Source organism: Dioscorea cayenensis, chromosome 6, assembly GCF_009730915.1.
Source record: "Dioscorea cayenensis subsp. rotundata cultivar TDr96_F1 chromosome 6, TDr96_F1_v2_PseudoChromosome.rev07_lg8_w22 25.fasta, whole genome shotgun sequence".
NCBI lineage: Eukaryota > Viridiplantae > Streptophyta > Magnoliopsida > Dioscoreales > Dioscoreaceae > Dioscorea > Dioscorea cayenensis.
In genome coordinates, this window is record NC_052476.1 from 15821138 (window position 1) to 15827543 (window position 6406).

Sequence of the window (6406 nt, forward strand, 5' to 3'; positions counted from 1 at the left end):
TTGACGGCCATGAAGATACCAGCAAGATAGCTGAAAAATCTACATTTTACTATAGCAGGTAATGTAGCAGTGTACTGTAGCATTTCACTGCATCACTTTACTAAAATTTCAGTAGAGATCCCGAGGCTCTGACGAGCTTTTTCACGCACATGAACTAGGCCATGAAGCAAACTGAGAGCACTTTAAAAGAGGGGTTAGGGCATCATTGAAGGGGTCTTTGGCCACCCTTTCTCCACCATCATCTTGTAGGGCTTCAAGGGGCTGGAGAAGGCAAATCTAAGGAGCAAGACCAAGGAAGAGAAGAAGGTTGCTATCAAGGAGATCATCAAGGAGCTTGCTAGCAGTGATTGAGAAGCTTTCATCACCATCTTATAGTCAACATTTTAAGTGGGGTTTCTTTGGTTTTCTTCATGTTTCCTATGATTTTGAGATTTCTCTTTTATTCATGTTGAACTAGACTCCCACGGTCACCGAGCATCCAGTGAACCTTGGGATGAAGTTGCTTGTATAAAAGTTGTGATTTACATATATGGGATTTGATTTGGTTTGGTTTGTGGTTTAAGCTTTGTGTTCTTTGATGTATCAAATTACATGAGAACTCTGTGATTTGATTTCTAGGATGTACTTTGTTGCATGACCATTGCCCTTGTACTAGACACAATTGGCGTAAAAGGGATTCATGTATGAATATGCCGTGACTATTAAGGATTACGTACCCCTCCAACCATTAGGAATGAACCTAGGTATTGAGTTTAGAGATTTTCCTAGGCGTAATGCAATCATAGGAGGATTTGAGCGGAAGCGATTCCGACCTAATGCTTGTATTGGATTAGGGATTAATCACCATGACTATCCGGGTAACCAACTTTCGGATGTCTCTTAGTCCAAAACCACCATTGCCTGTGTAATTCTAGCATCCTTCTAGCTTTAGTAGTCCCAAAGGGATCCTCGCCGGGGGCCTCGCACTTTTATTATTATTTGCTTGCTTAATGTGCTTACATGGTGTGCCTTAGTCCAACTTGTCTATAGTTTTCTCTCTTGTTATTTTTCTTATTTTCTTTTAAACCTACCTTGGTTAGACTAGATAGTGTCGTCTAGGGGTAAGTAATAGCAGCTCTTGATGACCTGTGTACTTGCGGATCCCAATCAACCTATAGAAGAGGGTAGCGAGAATAAGTTATTGTCATTATAAGAGAACAAGTAAAGTAAAATACTAAGCTATAAGTTTTCTTAGAATTTCTCGATTAGGCGCTCCCTGGTAACGGTGCCAAAAGCTTGACGGATGTGTGATGTATGTAGTTAAATATGCAAATAATATTAATGTAAGACCATGAATACCGCAAGTGTACGGATCATCAAGTAATACCTTGTGGTTGAAACATGAGCATCGTATTTCCCCAAGAATGGCGAGAGGCTCCTACTACTTCCTTTTCACTTAATCAATAGCCTAAACGTTTACATTGTTTCTTTATCCCACTTCTACAATTTATTACACAATACAATTGGAGAATCATTAATCATAATTGGAAGGAGCTTGGGAGGTTGTATGATAGTTATCTTGATTAATATTTATGATAGGCATTGAGTACAACAATCGTATTCTAGAATTGGATAGGGGGAATTGAAAGGTCTACTAGTTCTAATCTCTTGGCAACTAGGTCTAAATCACTCATAACTTAAGATAAAATCTCTTCCTACCCCAGCCTCCTATGTTTGCCAAATCAAACCCTAAGCCTAAGGGGCAATCAATCCCTAATCCAAAAACCTAGCTATGCCTAATTTCTTAGCTCATGCATAGATCTATCATGACATGTGTGTTCTTAATGTAGCGGCATATCTTCTTCATCCACATTAACAAGAATATCAATCAAAGAACATGCAATGAATCACATAAACTAGAAAGATTTATAGAAATAAACAATCAAGATTCAAAAATAAAAATCAAGGTACTTAGACATACAATTACCCTCAAATTGGGTTGTTATAGATCATAAAAATAAAGAATTAAATCAAGATAGAGCCATAAGACCAAAGAAAAAATATGCATTTAAAGAATTCCTAAACTAACTCCCTCCAATAAGTCTTCGAAGGTTAAGAGTGAGAGGATCCCAAGATTGAAAAGAGGGCATCGTCGAATCTCTTCCCACGCCCTCCTTTAATGATGATCGTTGAATTACCCTTGAGAAACTCATCAGAATCTATTGAAATATGTTTGAAAGTAGTCTACAGCCACTCAGATCGCCAGAACTCCGGCCGTCTTACCTTATTTTGCAAAAGAATCTCCCCAAATTCAAAGAAAACTAGGGTATTTATAGAATTGAGTCTGCCACGACCTCACCAAGGGCGTTATGATGCCTATAATGAGTAAGTTATTAATTGGGCTCCAAGTCACATCCTGGCATGGCTCTCTGGGTATTGTGTGGCGAGATCAAGGGTGTGATGGGTTTTCACAACAGCCGATGTGAGGCCGTTGTGGCTTATGTGTTACTTCTTGTGGTTTCATGTTGCCACGGCTTGAAAACGGTCATGATGAGATGTCACCACGACAGTTGTAAGCCGTGGTGAAACTCTGATTAAGCAACTTAGAATATTTTGCTTCAAAACACCGCCGAATTTGCTTCTTTTTCCCTAAAATAGAAATAATGGTAGTGGTGAATAAAAGAATGATATTTTGTACTAGTTAGGTGCTAAATATGTCAAATTTCATGCCGAATGCAGTGTAAATGATATAGAGAATATGAACTTTCTAGCACTTTTCAATAACCAATTTTTTAAGAAAATGACTTGGAGGTCCTTTACAAGTTTCAAAATAGCCTTTTTGCCCCTAGAACTAATTTAGCATCCCAAAAGTTTTTCTTTTTTAAAATTTTTATTGCTTTTTATAACCTCAACATTTTTTAACAAAATTATTACTTTCTCTTTTTTATCTTTGAAATAAATTACCATTGTACTTCAAAATCTTTAATTTTTTAGTAGCCATTCTCAATGAGCACCTAATGGTGGGGTACTTCGTACTAGTCTAGGTGAGCTTGCTAATAATTGTTTAAAAAATATATTAGTGGTATATGTTATGATTTTATAAATACATATTTTTATATTAAAATTATTTGGAAATTTTTTAAATGATTTAGATATATAAATAGGTATAATAATTTTCTTAAAAGAGCTAATATATTTATAAAATTAAACAATTTGCAACATTGAAAACTGATCCAAGATCCGTTTTTGTCCAATCAGAGCCAAATCTGTTTGACAAACTGATCCATATTCAATAAGATATGACTTGCTTAAAAAAAACAAAGAAAAATTAGCAATCACTCCCTCTCCCAGTCGACCTCTCTCGCCACCACCAGAACTGAGGCCTTTGATGATCCCTCCTCCGTTGCCTTGCCACTATTCCAACGCAGCCTCATTCTCCTCCACCACACAAAGAGCATCACCATCAACTCTCATGTCAAGGGTACCAAACTCTCTCTCCGTTGCTTCTCTTTCATTGTTAGAGAAAATCTTATCTCATTGACAGGAAGAGTTAGTGGATTGTCAATGTGCTTGCTTTTCGTTCCTAGTTTCCCTTTTATGTATATCATTAGCAGTCATTTAGTAAATCTAGAAAGAGGGATGCAATGAGTGTCTCTGGTAAACTTAAGCATCTGGGTTGGATTACAAAAATTTTTCTTTCCAAGTTGGGATTTGCTTTTCAATTTCTTCATGGCCATAAACTCAAGTTATTGGATGTTATTGCGCATTTGTGAAATCTTACTTCAAATGCTTGTTGTAATACATAAAAGATATTTATAATATCTAAATGTTGTTGCTTACTAGTATAACTATAGCGCAAAAACTGAAATTTTGTTAAAAACATGCGTCATGTGAATTGGTATGGGTAGTTTTGTAGCTTAATTAGTGAAAGAACAAACATTTAAATGTGGTTAATGGCATAAGCCTTAAATGTGGTGGACCAATATGCAAATGGGCTTATCAAATGTTAAAAAAACAATCCTTATCCTTTATTCTCTATACTTCAAAAAACATTGGAATTATTTTTAGGCAGTAGTTACATGGAACCATTTTGATTAGAGAAAGAGAATATATCTTTACAGCACAAAGAAACGTTACCGGTTGATAATGCAATACCAAGTAGCTTTTATAGAAAAAAGAAGTTAGTTCAAGGCTTAGGTCTATCAGTTGAGAAGATTCATTGTTGTCTTAATATATAGATGCATGATATATTGTGGAGGAGACAGTGAACTAATGAGTTGCAAAATTTGTGAGCATCCTAGGTATAAGCTACAACAAGGTACTTCACTTACAAAAAATAACAAAAAACACTATAAAAGAAGATGTATTACTTTCCTTTAACGAAAAGGCTACAAAGATTATATGCATCAAATACAACAACAAAACAAATGAGATGGCATGCGAAGCATAAGCCTAAAGAAGGGGTCATGCGCCATTGTTCTAACTACTCTGCATTGAAGCATTTCAATAACACCCATCCTTAATTTGTAGTAGAAAGTTAGAATGTGAGACTGGGGTTGTGCATTAATGGATTCCAACCTTTTGGATAATTAGGTCAAGAGTATTCCTCTTGTCAGTAATTTTCACTCCTTATAATTTGGCTCATTTGATGTGTACAAAAGAGGAGTATATGTTCCAAATGGTGATGGTTCCAAGCCCATAAAATCCAAAAGATGTGTTGGATGTGTATTTGCAACCTCTCATTGAAGAATAGAGACAATTGTGGGAAATTAGAGTTGAAACATACGGTGCATCAAGAAAGAAAATTTTTCAAATGCATGCTACACTTATATGGACCATAAATGATTTTCCAACATTTTCAATGTTGTCTGGATGGAGCACTATATATAGAACTATTTGTTTATACTGTATAGAAGATTCAGATGCATTAATTATAACAAGAGGTGGGAACAATCTTGATTTCGACAATCACCGCAAGTTCTTATCTCCTACTTATCTGTTTAGAAGGAACAAAACTGGTTTTCGCAAAAATAGAGTAGCAACAAAAATGGCTCCCTCTACCCAAACTAGTGAAAAAATTCTAAAAGAAATAGAAGATTTAAAGCTAAAAAAGTCATGGCTGGTGCATATGAGACCAATAGTCGCATTGCTCAGACTACTGGGTGGAGAAAACATAGCATGTTTTGGATTTACCCTATTGGCAAACAAATCTAATCCATCACAACCTTGATGTTATGCATATCACAAAAAAAAATGTGTTTGAGAACATATTTAATGTTGTGATGAATGTTGAATTTAATACCAAAGATAATGCTAAATCAAGAGAAGATTTGAAGAATTTTGTCATTGGCCTGAGTTAGAAATAATTGATGCTACGGGGAAATATCCCAAAACATCTTACACTCTGGATAAACAGTCAAAAACTATGCTTTGCGAATGGCTACGAAATCTTAGATTCCCAAATGGATATGAGCCAAACATGAGCAGATGTATTCACACACAAAAGCTGAAGCTTTTGGTATGAAAAGCCATGACTATCATGTCTTTATACAGTGATTACTTCCAATAGAATTCAGGGAACTACTTCCATCAGATGTTTGGCGAGCATTAATAGCACTGAGTAATTTTTTTCAAAGAGCTCACTTTGACTATAATCTAAGGAGATGATATTTTAAGGCCTAATGAAGAAATTCCTTCAGTCTTCTATAAGCTTGAGCATATATTTTCCCCAAGCCTATTTGATTCAATGGAACATCTTCCGCTGGACTTGGTATATGAAGCATGGATTGCGGGTCAAGTACAATATCAGGTGATGTATTTGTTTGAAAGGTGAGACGTAAAATTTATTATTGTATTCTCTTAACATAAGAAATAGTTATAACTTCATAAATATAAATGTAACTTTGTAGGTATCTCAAAAATTAATGAAGATTGTGAGAAATAAAGATAAAGTAGAAGGCTCCATATGCAATGGCTATTGCGCATTTGAAGACAAAATTTCAAAAGATACTATGTAATGTTAACCTTGAAGAAGATATAGTAGAATGTCCTGAAAATTTATCAATTTTCACACATACTGGTAGGACATTAGGAAAATAAAAAATCAAGTATCTTACAGAAGAAAATATTTGTTGGCAAAAATATGCATTTTATTAAATTGTCCAAAAGTGCAACCATTCATAAAGTATGACAATTTTTTTTTTCCAAATTTAAGTCTTTGGTTGCTTCTGACTTTATAATAATTTGTTTCTCTTTTGTTGTTGTTTTAATATGTGAAGTATCTATGTTGATGAGTTGTGCTAAGAAAGGTTGTCCTTAGGAGTAAGCCGCATCTAGGGCAAGGTGCCAGGCACAGGTGCACACCCGATCAACCTTAGGAGCACCAGTCACCATTAAAGAAAATTGGAAAATAAAAAATAGTTGTACT